The sequence below is a fragment of the Bombina bombina genome, chromosome 5, assembly GCF_027579735.1.
Source record: "Bombina bombina isolate aBomBom1 chromosome 5, aBomBom1.pri, whole genome shotgun sequence".
Lineage (NCBI taxonomy): Eukaryota > Metazoa > Chordata > Amphibia > Anura > Bombinatoridae > Bombina > Bombina bombina.
The window spans coordinates 1145932443-1145951445 of NC_069503.1; positions in this window are offsets into that span (position 1 = coordinate 1145932443).

Below are 19003 nucleotides of genomic sequence, written 5' to 3' on the forward strand. Positions count from 1 at the left end.
AAGATCACATACAAACTCATACAGGCTAACATACAGACACAGTTACAAGACCACATACAAACTCATACAGGCTAACAGACAGACAGACACAGTTACAAGATCACGTACAAACTCATACAGGCTAACAGATAGACAGACACAGTTACAAGATCACGTACAAACTCATACAGGCTAACAGATAGACAGACACAGTTACAAGATCACGTACAAACTCATACAGGCTAACAGACAGACAGACACAGTTACAAGATCACGTACAAACTCATACAGGCTAACACAGTGATTTTTAACCTTTTTTTTGCCGTGGCACACTTTTTTACATTAAAAAATCCTGTGGCACACCACCATCCCAAAATTTAAAAAAAATCACACATTGTAGCCTTATACAGCATATATATATATACATACACACAAACACACACATACTGTATGTATTGTGCTGTTATGCCATGCCTCCTACAAACTACCCCTGCACTGGGAGTAAAAAACAAGCAAAGTTTAAAAAATATGTCACACTGTTGTCAGTCTGCCGTGGCACACCTGAGGATCTCTCACGGCACACTAGTGTGCCACGGCACACTGGTTGAAAAACACTGGGCTAACAGACAGACACAGTTACAAGATCACATACAAACTCATACAGGCTGACAGACAGACACAGTTACAAGATCACATACAAACTCATACAGGCTAACAGACAGACACAGTTACAAGATCACATACAAACTCATACAGGTTAACAGACCGACACAGTTACAAGATTACATACAAACTCATACAGGCTAACAGACAGACAGACACAGTTACAAGATCACATACAAACTCCTACAGGCTAACAGACAGACACAGTTACACAATCACATACAAACTCATACAGGGTAACAGACAGACACAGTTACACAATCACATACAAACTCATGCAGGCTAACAGACAGACACAGTTACAAGATCACATACAAACTCATACAGGCTAACAGACAGACACAGTTACACAATCACATACAAACTCATGCAGGCTAACAGACAGACACAGTTACAAGATCACATACAAACTCATACAGGCTAACAGACAGACAGACACAGTTACAAGATCACTTACAAACTCATAAAGGGTAACAGACAGACAGACACTGTTACAAGATCACATACAAACTCATACAGGCTGACAGACAGACACAGTTACAAGATCACATACAAACTCAAACAGGCTAACAGACAGACAGACACAGTTACAAGATCACATACAAACTCATACAGGCTAACAGACAGACACAGTTACAAGATCACATACAAACTCATACAGGCTAACAGACAGACACAGTTACAAGATCACATACAAACTCATATAGGCTAACAGACAGACAGACACAGTTACAAGATCACATACAAACTCCTACAGGCTAACAGACAGACACAGTTACACAATCACATACAAACTCATACAGGGTAACAGACAGACACAGTAACAAGATCACATACAAACTCATACAGGCTAACAGACAGACACAGTTACACAATCACATACAAACTCATGCAGGCTAACAGACAGACACAGTTACAAGATCACATACAAACTCATACAGGCTAACAGACAGACAGACACAGTTACAAGATCACTTACAAACTCATAAAGGGTAACAGACAGACAGACACTGTTACAAGATCGCATACAAACTCATACAGGCTAACAGACAGACACAGTTACAAGATCACATACAAGCTCATGCAGGCTAACAGATAGACAGACAGACACAGTTACAAGATCACATACAGACTCATACAGTCTAAGACAGACAGACACAGTTACAAGATCACATACAAACTCATACAGTCTAACAGACAGACAGACACAGTTACAAGATCACATGCAAACTCATACAGGCTAACAGACAGACTGACACAGTTACAAGATCACAAATAAACTCATACAGGCTAACAGACAGACACAGTTACAAGATCACATACAAACTCATACAGGCTAACAGACAGACAGACACAGTTACAAGATCACATACAAACTCATACAGGCTAACAGACAGACACAGTTACAAGATCACATACAAACTCATACAGGCTAACAGACAGACACAGTTACAAGATTACGTACAAACTCATACAGGCTAACAGACAGACACAGTTACAAGATCACATACAAACTCATACAGGCTAACAGACAGACACAGTTACAAGATCATATACAAGCTCATACAGGCTAACAGACAGACAGACACAGTTACAAGATCACATACAAACTCATACAGTCTAACAGACAGACAGACACAGTTACAAGATCACATACAAACTCATACAGTCTAACAGACAGACTCAGTTACAAAATCACATACAAACTCATACAAGCTGACAGACAGACACATTTACAAGATTACATACAAACTCATACAGGCTTACAGACAGACAGACACAGTTACAAGATTACATACAAACTTATACAGGCTAACAGACAGACAAACACAGTTACAAGATTACATACAAACTTATACAGGCTAACAGACAGACAGACACAGTTACAAGATTACATACAAACTTATACAGGCTAACAGACAGACAGACACAGTTACAAGACCACATACAAACTCATACAGGCTAACAGTCAGACAGACACAGTTACAAGATCACATACAAACTCATACAGGCTAACAGACAGACACAGTTACAAGACCACATACAAACTCATACAGGCTAACAGACAGACACAGTTACAAGATCATATACAAGCTCATACAGGCTAACAGACAGACAGACACAGGTACAAGATCACATACAAACTCATACAGTCTAACAGACAGACACAGTTACAAGATCACATACAAACTCATACAGGCTAACAGACAGACTCAGTTACAAAATCACATACAAACTCATACAAGTTGACAGACAGACACATTTACAAGATTACATACAAACTCATACAGGCTTACAGACAGAAAGACACATTTAAAATATCATATACAAAGTTACACAGGCTAACAGACAGACAGACACAGTTAAAAGATTACATACAAACTTATACAGGCTATCAGACAGACAGACACAGTTACAAGATTACATACAAACTCATACAGGCTAACAGACAGACACAGTTACAAGATCACGTACAAACTCATACAGGCTAACAGAGAGACAGACACAGTTACAAGATCACATACAAACTCATACAGGCTAACAGAGAGACAGACACAGTTACAAGACCACATACAAACTCATACAGGCTAACAGACAGACACAGTTACAAGATCACATACAAACTCATACAGGCTAACAGACAGACACAGTTACAAGATCACATACAAACTCATACAGGCTGACAGACAGACACAGTTACAAGATCACATACAAACTCAAACAGGCTAACAGACAGACAGACACAGTTACAAGATCACATACAAACTCAAACAGGCTAACAGACAGACACAGTTACAAGAACACATACAAACTCATACAGGCTAACAGACAGACAGAGTTACAAGATCACATACAAACTCATACAGGCTAACAGACAGACACAGTTACAAGATTACGTACAAACTCATACAGGCTAACAGACAGACACAGTTACAAGATCACATACAAACTCATATAGGCTAACAGACAGACACAGTTACAAGATCACATACAAACTCATATAGGCTAACAGACAGACAGACACAGTAACAAGATCACATACAAACTCATACAGACTAACAGACAGACACAGTTACAAGATCACATACAAACTCATAGAGGCTAACAGACAGACACAGTTACAAGATCAAATTCAAACTCATTCAGGCTAACAGACAGACAGACACAGTTACAAGATCACATACAAACTCATACAGGCTAACAGGCAGACACAGTTACAAGATCATATACAAGCTCATACAGGCTAACAGACAGACAGACACAGTTACAAGATCACATACAAACTCATACAGTCTAACAGACAGACAGACACAGTTACAAGATCACATACAAACTCATACAGGCTAACAGACAGACTCAGTTACAAAATCACATACAAACTCATACAAGTTGACAGACAGACACATTTACAAGATTACATACAAACTCATACAGGCTTACAGACAGAAAGACACATTTAAAAGATCATATACAAACTTATACAGGCTAACAGACAGACATACACAGTTACAAGATTACATACAAACTTATACAGGCTAACAGACAGACAGACACAGTTACAAGATCACATACAAACTCATACAGGCTAACAGTCAGACATACACAGTTACAAGATCACATACAAACTCATACAGGCTAACAGAGAGACAGACACAGTTACAAGACCACATACAAACTCATACAGGCTAACAGACAGACACAGTTACAAGATCACGTACAAACTCATACAGGCTAACAGACAGACACAGTTACAAGATCACGTACAAACTCATACAGGCTAACAGACGGACACAGTTACAAGATCACGTACAAACTCATACAGGCTAACAGACAGACACAGTTACAATATCACATACAAACTCATACAGGCTGACAGACAGACACAGTTACAAGATCACATACAAACTCAAACAGGCTAACAGACAGACAGACACAGTTACAAGATCACATACAAACTCAAACAGGCTAACAGACAGACAGACACAGTTACAAGATCACATACAAACTCAAACAGGCTAACAGACAGACAGACACAGTTACAAGATCACATACAAACTCATACAGGCTAATAGACAGACACAGTTACAAGATCACATACAAACTCATACAGGCTAACAGACAGACACAGTTACAAGATCACATACAAACTCATACAGGCTAACAGACAGACACAGTTACAAGAACACATACAAACTCATACAGGCTAACAGACAGACACAGTTAAAAGATCACATACAAACTCATACAGGCTAACAGACAGACAGACACAGTTACAAGATCACATATAAACTCATACAGGCTAACAGACACAGTTACAAGATCACATACAAACTCATACAGGCTAACAGACAGACACAGTTACAAGATCACATACAAACTCATACAGGCTAACAGTTACAAGATCACGTACAAACTCATACAGGCTGACAGACAGACACAGTTACAAGATCACATACAAACTCATACAGGCTAACAGACAGACAGACACAGTTACAAGATCACATGCAAACTCATACAGGCTAACAGACACAGTTACAAGATCACATACAAACTCATACAGTCTAACAGACAGACAGACACAGTTACAAGATAACGTACAAACTCATACAGGCTAACAGACAGACACAGTTGCAAGATTACATACAAACTTATACAGGCTAACAGACAGACAGACAGACAGACAGACAGACACAGTTACAAGATCACATACAAACTCATACCGGCTGTGTGTGAGTATATGTTTGTATCTATGTGTAAGCATATGTTTGTGTGTGTATGTGTGTGAGTATATGTTTGTGTATTTGTGTGTGATTATATGTTTGTGTGTGTATGTTTGCAAGTATGTTTGTGTAAGTATATGTGTGTGAGTATATGTTTGTGTGTGTATGTGTGTGAGTATATGTCTGTGTGTTTGTGTGTGTTTGTGTGTATATGTTTGCGAGTATGTTTATGTGAGTATATGTGTGTGAGTATATGTTTGTGTGTGTGTGTGTGAGAGCATATGTTTGTGTGTGTGTGAGTACTCATACAGGCTGACAGACAGACAGAGTTACAAGATCACATACAATCTCATACAGGCTGACAGACAGACACAGTTACAAGATCACATACAAACTCAAACATGCTGACAGACAGGAAGGCACGGTTACAAGATCACATACAAACTCATACAGGCTAACAGACAGACACAGTTACAAGATTACATACAAACTCATACAGGCTAACAGACAGACAGACACAGTTACACGATCACATACAATCTCATACAGGCTGACAGACAGACACAGTAACAAGATCACATACAAACTCATACATGCTAACAGACAGACTCAGTTACAAGATCACATACAAACTCATACAGGCTAACAGACAGACACAGTTACAAGATCACATACAAACTCAAAAAGGCTAACAGACAGACACAGTTACAAGATCACGTACAAACTCATACAGGCTAATAGACAGACACAGTTACAAGATCACATACAAACTCATACAGGCTAACAGACAGACAGACACAGTTACAAGATCACATGCAAAACTCATACAGGCTAACAGACAGACAGACACAGTTACAAGATCACATACAAACTCATACAGGCTAACAGACAGACGCAGTTACAAGATCACATACAAACTCATACAGGCTAACAGACAGACACAGTTGCAAGATCACATACAAACTCATACAGGCTAACAGACAGACACAGTTACAAGATCACGTACAAACTCATACAGGCTAATAGACAGACACAGTTACAAGATCACATACAAACTCATACAGGCTAATAGACAGACAGACACAGTTACAAGATCACATGTAAACTCATACAGGCTAACAGACACAGTTACAAGATCACATACAAACTCATACAAGCTAACAGACAGACACAGTTGCAAGATTACATACAAACTCATACAGGCTAACAGACAGACAGACACAGTTACAAGATCACATACAAACTCATACAGGCTAACAGACAGACAGACACAGTTACAAGATCACATACAAACTCATACAGGCTGTGTGTGAGTATATGTTTGTATCTATGTGTAAGCATATGTTTGTGTGTGTATGTGTGTGAGTATATGTTTGTGTATTTGTGTGTGATTATATGTTTGTGTGTGTATGTTTGCAAGTATGTTTGTGTAAGTATATGTGTGTGAGTATATGTTTGTGTGTGTATGTGTGTGAGTATATGTCTGTGTGTTTGTGTGTGTTTGTGTGTATATGTTTGCGAGTATGTTTATGTGAGTATATGTGTGTGAGTATATGTTTGTGTGTGTGTGTGTGAGAGTATATGTTTGTGTGTGTGTGAGTACTCATACAGGCTGACAGACAGACAGAGTTACAAGATCACATACAAACTCATACAGGCTGACAGACAGACACAGTTACAAGATCACATACAAACTCAAACATGCTGACAGACAGGAAGGCACGGTTACAAGATCACATACAAACTCATACAGGCTAACAGACAGACACAGTTACAAGATCACATACAAACTCATACAGGCTACCAGACAGACACAGTTACAAGATCACGTACAAACTCATACAGGCTAACAGACAGACAGACAGACACAGTTACACGATCACATACAAACTCATACAGGCTAACAGACAGACACAGTTACAAGATTACATACAAACTCATACAGGCTAACAGACAGACAGACACAGTTATACGATCACATACAATCTCATACAGGCTGACAGACACAGTAACAAGATCACATACAAACTCATACAGGCTAACAGACAGACTCAGTTACAAGATCACATACAAACTCATACAGGCTACCAGACAGACACAGTTACAAGATCACATACAAACTCATACAGGCTAACAGACAGACAGACACAGTTACAAGATCACATACAAACTCAAAAAGGCTAACAGACAGACACAGTTACAAGATCACGTACAAACTCATACAGGCTAATAGACAGACACAGTTACAAGATCACGTACAAACTCATACAGGCTAATAGACAGACACAGTTACAAGATCACATACAAACTCATACAGGCTAACAGACACAGTTACAAGATCACATACAAACTCATACAGGCTAACAGACAGACACAGTTGCAAGATCACATACAAACTCATACAGGCTAACAGACAGACACAGTTAAAAGATCACATACAAACTCATACAGGCTAACAGACAGACACAGTTACAAGATCACATACAAACTCATACAGGCTAACAGACAGACAGACACAGTTACAAGATCACATACAAACTCATACAGGCTAACAGACAGACAGACACAGTTACAAGATCACATACAAACTCATACAGTCTAACAGACAGACACAGTTACAAGATCACGTACAAACTCATACAGGCTAACAGACAGACAGACACAGTTACAAGATCACGTACAAACTCATACAGGCTAACAGACAGACAGACACAGTTACAAGATCACATACAAACTCATACAGGCTAACAGACACAGTTACAAGATCACATACAAACTCATACAGGCTAACAGACAGACACAGTTACAAGATCACATACAAACTCATACAGGCTAACAGACACAGTTACAAGATCACATACAAACTCATACAAGCTAACAGACAGACACAGTTACAAGATTACATACAAACTCATACAGGCTAACAGACAGACAGACAGACACAGTTACAAGATTACATACAAACTTATACAGGCTAACAGACAGACAGACACAGTTACACGATCACATACAATCTCATACAGGCTGACAGACAGACACAGTAACAAGATCACATACAAACTCATACAGGCTAACAGACAGACACAGTTACACGATCACATACAATCTCATACAGGCTGACAGACAGACACAGTAACAAGATCACATACAAACTCATACAGGCTAACAGACAGACACAGTTACAATATCACATACAAACTCATACAGGCTACCAGACAGACACAGTTACAAGATCACATACAAACTCATACAGGCTAACAGACAGACAGACATAGTTACATGATCACATACAAACTCATACAGGCTAACAGACAGACACAGTTACAAGATCACATACAAACTCAAAAAGGCTAACAGACAGACACAGGTACAAGATCACGTACAAACTCATACAGGCTAATAGACAGACACAGTTACAAGATCACATACAAACTCATACAGGCTAATAGACAGACACAGTTACAAGATCACATACAAACTCATACAGGCTAACAGACAGACACAGTTGCAAGATCACATACAAACTCATACAGGCTAACAGACAGACACAGTTACAAGATCACATACAAACTCAAACAGGCTAAGAGACAGACAGACACAGTTACAAGATCACGTACAAACTCATACAGGCTAATAGACAGACACAGTTACAAGATCACATACAAACTCATACAGGCTAACAGACAGACACAGTTACAAGATCACATACAAACTCATACAGGCTAACAGACAGACACAGTTACAAGATCACATACAAACTCATACAGGCTAACAGACAGACACAGTTACAAGATCACATACAAACTCATACAGGCTAACAGACAGACACAGTTACAAGATCACATACAAACTCCTACAGGCTAACAGACAGACAGACACAGTTACAAGATCACATACAAACTCATACAGGCTAACAGACTGACACAGTTACAAGATCACATACAAACTCATACAGGCTAACAGACTGACACAGTTACAAGATCACATACAAACTCATACAGGCTAACAGACTGACACAGTTACAAGATCACATACAAACTCATACAGGCTAACAGACAGACACAGTTACAAGATCACATACAAACTCATACAGGCTAACAGACAGACACAGTTACAAGATCACATACAAACTCATACAGGCTAACAGACAGACAGACAGAGTTACAAGATCACATATAAACTCATACAGGCTAACAGACACAGTTACAAGATCACATACAAACTCATACAGGCTAACAGACAGACACAGTTACAAGATCACATACAAACTCATACAGGCTAACAGACACAGTTACAAGATCACATACAAACTCATACAGGCTAACAGACAGACACAGTTGCAAGATTACATACAAACTTATACAGGCTAACAGACAGACAGAAAGTGCAGGGCAAAATAGCCCGGAGCGTAGCTAAGGGTTAAGGCCTGGAGGAGTGAGTGCTGCTGTGTGTGTGTATTAGTTACAATGTTGCATTATGTTGGGAGGGGTTTACTAACCTTATAAGAAGGATGTACAGGGATTCTACTTCCTCTTTGTTTCTGTGGACTCCCAGAAGAATTTTCAGCTTAGCAGTTTGCAGCATTTTCCAATGGAAGGCGAATCTGGAGAATGGGAAGAAATGGAGTTAGAGGACGTGGAGTGGGTCGCACCATCCCCATCCGGAACTGTCACGGTGGGTCTGGGCCATGGGTCTGGGCTGTGTCTGCCTGTTTCTCCCTCAGGGGGGGGGGTAGCCCACTGTTGCTCTCTTCTCCTGCACGGGAGAATTTAGGGGGGGATGGTGGCCCCGGTATAGCCTATCCATCGTGTGAGACAGACTGTAGGCCCTCAGGGAAGATTGGGCCTGAGGGGCGAGTAGGAGCGCCCGGCGGGTCGGTTTTAGGGCCTAGGAGGTCCCAGGGGAGCAGGGCCCAGCGAGGCCTTAGGTAGTGCGGGCACCTCGGGGGTGAGCGTCGTTGGCGCGGGTAGTGGGAGCAGTGCGGCCTCACCTGCGGCAGTGGTCCTCTCCGGGGAATCGTTGGCGGCGGCGGTGGCTCTCCTCCAGTCCTTGGCGTCGGTCCTCGCGGGTACGTCGTCGGGTTCGGCGGTACTTCAGGCCCCGGCTTTGGCCTACGGTGATGTACAGGCCTCCAGTCCATCGTCCCTCGTGGCATCTAAAATGGCCGCCGCGTCGACTTCCGGCGGCGTTGCGCGCTCCTGCGTCACTTCCGGTGACGTCATTTCCGCTCGCGGCAGTCGCAATCTGGACAGCGAGCAGAGCGGATCGTTCCCCCCGGGCTCCGAAGGTAAGAAGGGAGCACCTCGGGGGGGGACACCCGCTCTTGGGGGCAAGACCGATGGGGCCCAGGAGGCCGGTGGGGCGCATGTTAGGCCGGATAGAGGGGCAGAGATGCTGATTCATGGGGCAACTGTGAGTGTGGCAGCGGGGCAGCAGGGGCCCCCGGAGGGCACTCCGGGGGCGTCGCAACAGGGTGTGCGCACGAGAGCCGCAGCTGGACCCAGTAATAAGGGGGGGGATGCCGACAGGGCACCCGCCTCGCGCTCGCGGCCTACGTTAGGAGGGGGAAAAGCTAAGGCGGCCCCCGCACGCGCCACGGCCCAAAGTAAAGGAAAGGCCCCCGCGGCTAAGACCGCGAATAAGGGGGCCATCCTGGCACACAGCTCAAGGGGCGATGCCGCAATAGCGGAGCCCCAGGGGCAAGGCCTGCAGGGTATCATGACGCCCAGCAGGACTTCACCAGCACGATCTGAGCAAATAGCCACAAGGGGGGCTGTCAAAAGGGGGCATGCTAGCATTAGCGTTGGCACTGGGGAAGGCTTAGAGAGCCCCGGGAGGGGACAGGCGAGACAGGCTAGGGGATCAAAGTCTCAGGGTCGGAGTAGGACCGTGAGATTTCAGGAGGATTCGACTAGCGGGTTAGCCACCAGTACGGATGATGATGTGAGTGTGGCATGCGGTGTGAGTGACAGTGACCGGGAGGGTTATCTAGAATTTGAGGAAAGGGGGGATAGGGAAGAGATGGCTACTCCCCTCTTGGCTTCTATTTTGCAGGTACCCAGGACTTCCTCATCCAGCAGGGATATGGCGACTCAGAGTTCCGGAGCTCTCGTGCCTAGAGGAGCCAGCAGTGCTTCTGGACAAGGCCAACCCGCATCGGGCACTTCCTCTGGTGAGATGCAACTTGGTTTACCTAGGGGGCGGTGTAATTCTTCCAGCTCTAGTGGGTCAGGGTCAGGATCTGAGATAGATGGGTCCCTGGGTTTGCACACGAAAGGGCATAGGAGGATGTATAGAATGTTGAGGAAGATGAGTAAGGGCAATCACAGGGATGACATTGCCAGTAGTGGGGCGCAGTCATCTCAACTCTTAGGGGTTGCTGGGGGGTCACCACAGGCGGTGAACAGAAAGGCAGCGGTACACGGGGATACTTATTCGTGCCAGGTACACAGTTTGCATGCACACCTTAAAACTAAAACTGTGAAACGTATCCAGGACGGTAAGTATGTTAACATGTTTGAGCTGTCTGCAGAGGCCTTTAAGTTTAAGGAGATGGCGGAGGATGGTACGGGCCCTAAGAAATTTAGGCGGCCTGATACCCTTGAGGAGTGGCATCGGTGTTTCTGGGTCTACGCCACTTGCTACTTAGAGAGGTTTCCCGATCAGGGGACTGCCCTCTTTAAGTACGTTGACACCATCGACGCAATACACAGAAAGTTTGCCGATGGTGCTTGGAGGGAGTATGATATGTTATACCGGAAAAAGAAAGTGGGCAACCCACTGCTTGATTTTGGTACGATGGATTTGCACCTCTGGGCGAATCTTGATGCGGAAAGGAGGGTGCAAGGAGGCGCCATAGCGACTTTGCCCGGGGGTAGGCAGACTTTGCGCTTTCGACGGCGACAAGGGGGTGTATGCTGGCGATATCAGGACAAGGCGTGCGAGCGGGGCACTTCGTGCACGTTCAAGCAAGTCTGCAAGTTTTGCAGCGGGCAGCACCCCGGTGCTGATTGCTCCAAAAAGCGAGACACCCAAACTGATCGGTTTGGGGGCAAAGGAGGCGCTGGCGCTAAGGGCGGATTCACCACTTAGAGTCCAGGTCATTTGTAAATGGCTGCGTAGGTACCCAGATAGGGCGGCTGCTCAGCTTCTGGATAGCGGGTTGCGTGAGGGCTTTGTGATACCGGTAGTAGGCTGGGTAGGGGGAGCATGTGACAGGAAAAACCTGAAATCGGCTTCCCAATACCCTGAGGCAGTCAGGGAAAAACTGGGCAAAGAAGTGGCCTTGGGTAGGGTCGTAGGCCCTTTTAAGGACCGGCCGCTACCGGATTTAGTTGTCTCCCCGCTAGGGGTGGTACCCAAGAAGGAGACAGGTAAGTTCAGGCTCATACAACACCTCTCTTATCCGAAAGGGCGGTCGGTAAACGACGCTATTCCGGAGGAATTGAGCTCGGTCCGTTACCAGTCGTTTGACGACGCGCTGGCTCTGGTTAAGGAACGGGGCCCGGGAGCATTGATGGCGAAACTAGACGTGGAGTCCGCGTTTAGGCTACTCCCGATTCACCCATCATCCTTTGGGCTGATGGGGTGTTGGTTTGAAGGGGGTTATTATGTCGACCGTTGTCTGCCCATGGGCTGTTCGATATCCTGCGCGTACTTTGAGGCATTCAGCACTTTCCTGCACTGAGCGGTGGTCTCAGTGGCGGGGAGTGATAGAGTGGCGCACTACTTGGATGACTTTCTCCTAGTAGGGGCGGCCAACTCGCAAGAATGTGCCTTCTTAATGAAAGTCATGAGGTTCATGATGGCCAGGTTTGGGGTTCCTCTGGCAGAGGATAAGACGGAGGGGCCGTGCACGTGCTTGACGTTCCTTGGCATCGAGATCGATTCAGTGGCGGGTGAATGTAGGCTGCCCAAGGAAAAGGTTGCCAAGATGTTGGCGGCTGTACGGGCCATGGTTGCAACGCAGACATGTTCGCTGCGGGAACTGCAATCGCTCCTTGGCCTCCTTAACTTTGCGGGGAGAGTGATCCCGTGGGGGAAGGTGTTTAGCAAGCGACTAGAGCGGTGTTTGGGCGGAGGTAGGGCTCCGGCATCGCGTATTCGCATCACGAGGGACCTCGTGGCGGATTTGCAGGTCTGGGAGAGGTTTCTCCAGGACTTTAATGGCGTCTGCATGTGGCGAAGGGAGCCGATATCTAACCAAGCGCTACATCTGTTCACGGACGCTGCAGGAGCATCCGGGTATGGGGCTTACTTTGAAGGGGCTTGGAGTGCGGAGCCCTGGCCGACCGAATGGGCGACCAGAGGGCTTACACGCAATCTTTGCCTTCTGGAATTGTTTCCTATACTGGTTGCAGTGGAATTGTGGGGTCACCTGTTTAGTAACAGGGCTGTGATTTTCTGGACGGATAATCTCAGCGTGGTGTTTGCGGTTAACAGGCTTTCTGCTTCATCGCCTGTGGTCGTACATTATTTGCGACACCTGGTGTTGAGATGTTTGCAACTGAACATTGACTTTAGGGCACGGCATGTGCCAGGGGTGCAGAATATAGTTGCAGATGCATTGTCGCGCTTCCAGTGGGGGGCATTTAGGGCTGCGGCGCCAGCCGCGGCTCCTAATGGTCTTTCTTGCCCTCTCTTTTTGTGGCAGATGGCGAAGGACAACAGCAACTGATCCCGGTGTTGCGGGCTTCGTTGGCACCCAGCACATGGTCGGCATACGTGAGGTACTGGAGTGAATGGGTAGGTTTTTGCGACCTTCGTGAGTTCCCCTCTTGCGAGGGTGAACAAGGGTTTTTGTTGCGCTGGCTGGCGGAGCTGAGAGGTAAGCGAGCTACAAAGGGGGCGGTGGTAGCAAGACTATCCGCTGTGGCTTTTTTCTGCAGGCTATACGCCTTTAAAGACGAGTCGCGATCCTTTCTCGTTAAGCAGCTGTTGAGGGGCTGGGGCCGTCTGGAAGTTCCACGACGAGACGCAAGGGAGCCCATTACGGCAGAACGGCTAGTAAAATTACTGGACGTGCTGCCAGAGATATGTTCCTCACCTTTTGAGGCTCGCCTCTTCGGGGCGGCCTTTGGCTTGGCGTTTCACGGCGCATTAAGGGTGGGTGAGTTGGTACCGCGAGCCAGAATGGCGGCCACAGGGGGGGTCATGCACAGCCATGTTCGGTTGGTGGAGGACTCCGTGCTATTGTTCATTCCCAGGTCCAAGACGGACCAGGAGGGCCGGGGAGCTTGGCTTTCACTGCCGGGGCAGCAGGGTGTTGCCTGTTGCCCCGTGCGGCTAGTGTCATCTTACCTGGGAGTACGGCCAGGAGGCTCCTCCAGGTTTTTGATACATGCTAATGGAGACCCGCTGACCAGATACCAGTTTGGGAAGGTATTGGATAAGGCAGCGCAAAAGGCTGGCCTAGACGGGTCTCGGATTGCCCCACACTCCTTTAGGGTGGGGGCAGCGACGACAGCAGCAGAGCTGGGTTGGTCCTCGGATCGGATCCGCTCATTGGGGCGGTGGAGGTCGCAGCGGTATAAATCTTACGTTAGGCCGCTGTATGTTTGAGATCGGGGATCAAGGGTCATGCATGCAAGAGTTGGGGGGCTTGCGGGGGTGATACCAGAGGTTATGGGCCAAGGTTGTGGACCTGGTCTACTGCAAGCGGGCTAACTCTTGTTTCCTTTGTTTCAGAAACACGTCCAGGTCCTGTACGGGTGTGGATCGTCGGCCATTCATATGTGCACTGGGCCGCAATTAGAGCTGCAGCCATGCCAGGAGGACAGCAGCTAGGAATTGAATCGTCCAGGGCTGTGTTACGTTGGCTAGGGCGCAGAGGCTTGTCTTGGTCAGATCTGCCTGCATTGCTCCAGACCGCAGCGAAAAGGTGGGAGAAACCTCACATTTTGATAATTCATGCTGGCGGCAATGATGTGGGGGCCAATCCCACATTGGATCTAATCCGGGCAATGCAGTCAGACCTGAGGCAGTTCAAACTCTGGTTTCCAGGTGTGAGAATCGGGTGGTCGAATGTGATCCCTAGATTGAGATGGAGGCACATGGTGTGTCATAAGGCAGCTTTCCAGGTCAGGAAAAAGATCAATAGGGACCTGAGGAAGCAGGTAGTCGAACTCGAGGGTTTTGTGGTAGAGCACGGGAACATCTCGGCAGCCCATAAGGGTTTGTATAGGCAGGATGGGGTTCATTTAGAACCGGCAGGAGTAGATTTGTTCTTGCAGAACATCAGGCAGGAGTTACTCCTAAGAGTATAGGGTGGCGGCAAGAGTCAGGACCATTATATGCAGGTCAGTCTCTTGTGGATCACATACAAACTCATACAGGCTAACAGACAGACAGTTACAAGATCACATACAAACTCATACAGTCTAACAGACAGACACAGTTACAAGATCACATACAATCTCATACAGACTAACAGACAGACAGACACAGTTACAAGATCACATACAAACTCATACATGCTAACAGACAGAGACAGTTACAAGATCACATACAAACTCATACAGGCTAACAGACAGACACAGTTACAAGATCACATACAAACTCATACAGGCTAACAGACAGACAGACAAATTACAAGATCACATACAAACTCATACAGGCTAACAGACAGACACAGTTACAAGATCACATACAAAGTCATACAAGGTAACAGACAGACATACATAGTTACAAGATCACATACAAACTCATACAGGCTAACAGACAGACAGACACCGTTACAAGATCACATACAAACTCATACAGGCTAACAGACAGACAGTTACAAGATCACATACAAACTCATACAGGCTAACAGACAGACACAGTTACAAGATCACATACAAACTCATACAGGCTAACAGACAGACAGACAGACACAGTTACAAGATCACATACAAACTTATACAGGCTAACTAACAGACAGACAGACACAGTTACAAGATCACATACAAACTCATACAGGCTAACAGACAGACAGACACAGTTACAAGATCACATACAAACTCATACAGGCTAACAGCCAGACACAGTTACAAGATCACATACAAACTCATACAGGCTAACAGACAGACAGACACAGTTACAAGATCACATACAAACTCATACAGGCTAACAGACAGACAGAAACAGTTACAAGATCACATACAAACTCATACAGGCTAACAGCCAGACACAGTTACAAGATCACATACAAACTCATACACGCTGACAGACAGACAGACAGACACAGTTACAAGATCACATACAAACTCATACAGGCTAACAGCCAGACACAGTTACAAGATCACATACAAACTCATACAGGCTAACAGACAGACAGACACAGTTACAAGATCACGTACAAACTCATACAGACAGACAGACACAGTTACAAGATCACATACAAACTCATACAGGCTAACAGACAGACAGAGTTACAAGATCACATACAAACTCATACAGGCTGACAGACAGACACAGTTACAAGATCACATACAAACTCATACAGGCCGACAGACAGACAGAGTTACAAGATGACATACAAACTCCTACAGGCTGACAGACAGGAAGGCACGGTTACAAGATCACATACAAAATCATACAGGCTAACAGACAGACAGACACAGTTACAAGATCACATACACACTCATACAGGCTAACAGACAGACACTGTTACAAGATCACATACAAACTCATACAGGCTTACAGACAGACACAGTTACAAGATCACGTACAAACTCATACAGGCTAACAGACAGACACAGTTACAAGATCACGTACAAACTCATACAGGCTGACAGACAGACACAGTTACAAGATCACATAGAAACTCATACAGGCTGACAGACAGACACAGTTACAAGATCACATACAAGCTCATACAGGCTAACAGACAGACACAGTTACAAGATCACATACAAACTCATACAGGCTAACAGACAGACACAGTTCCAAGATCACATACAAACTCATACAGTCTAACAGACAGACAGACAGACACAGTTACAAGATAACGTACAAACTCATACAGGCTAACAGACAGACACAGTTACAAGATCACATACAAACTCATACAGGCTAACAGACAGACACAGTTACAAGATCACATACAAACTCATACAGGCTAACAGACAGACAGACACCGTTACAAGATCACATACAAACTCATACAGGCTAACAGACAGACAGTTACAAGATCACATACAAACTCATACAGGCTAACAGACAGACACAGTTACAAGATCACATACAAACTCATACAGGCTAACAGACAGACAGACAGACACAGTTACAAGATCACATACAAACTTATACAGGCTAACTAACAGACAGACAGACACAGTTACAAGATCACATACAAACTCATACAGGCTAACAGACAGACAGACACAGTTACAAGATCACATACAAACTCATACAGGCTAACAGCCAGACACAGTTACAAGATCACATACAAACTCATACAGGCTAACAGACAGACAGACACAGTTACAAGATCACATACAAACTCATACAGGCTAACAGACAGACAGAAACAGTTACAAGATCACATACAAACTCATACAGGCTAACAGCCAGACACAGTTACAAGATCACATACAAACTCATACACGCTGACAGACAGACAGACACAGTTACAAGATCACATACAAACTCATACAGGCTAACAGCCAGACACAGTTACAAGATCACATACAAACTCATACAGGCTAACAGACAGACAGACACAGTTACAAGATCACGTACAAACTCATACAGACAGACAGACACAGTTACAAGATCACATACAAACTCATACAGGCTAACAGACAGACAGAGTTAGAAGATCACATACAAACTCATACAGGCTGACAGACAGACACAGTTACAAGATCACATACAAACTCATACAGGCTGACAGACAGACAGAGTTACAAGATGACATACAAACTCCTACAGGCTGACAGACAGGAAGGCACGGTTACAAGATCACATACAAAATCATACAGGCTAACAGACAGACAGACACAGTTACAAGATCACATACACACTCATACAGGCTAACAGACAGACACTGTTACAAGATCACATACAAACTCATACAGGCTTACAGACAGACACAGTTACAAGATCACGTACAAACTCATACAGGCTAACAGACAGACACAGTTACAAGATCACGTACAAACTCATACAGGCTGACAGACAGACACAGTTACAAGATCACATAGAAACTCATACAGGCTGACAGACAGACACAGTTACAAGATCACATACAAGCTCATACAGGCTAACAGACAGACACAGTTACAAGATCACATACAAACTCATACAGGCCGACAGACAGACAGAGTTACAAGATGACATACAAACTCCTACAGGCTGACAGACAGGAAGGCACGGTTACAAGATCACATACAAAATCATACAGGCTAACAGACAGACAGACACAGTTACAAGATCACATACACACTCATACAGGCTAACAGACAGACACTGTTACAAGATCACATACAAACTCATACAGGCTTACAGACAGACACAGTTACAAGATCACGTACAAACTCATACAGGCTAACAGACAGACACAGTTACAAGATCACGTACAAACTCATACAGGCTGACAGACAGACACAGTTACAAGATCACATAGAAACTCATACAGGCTGACAGACAGACACAGT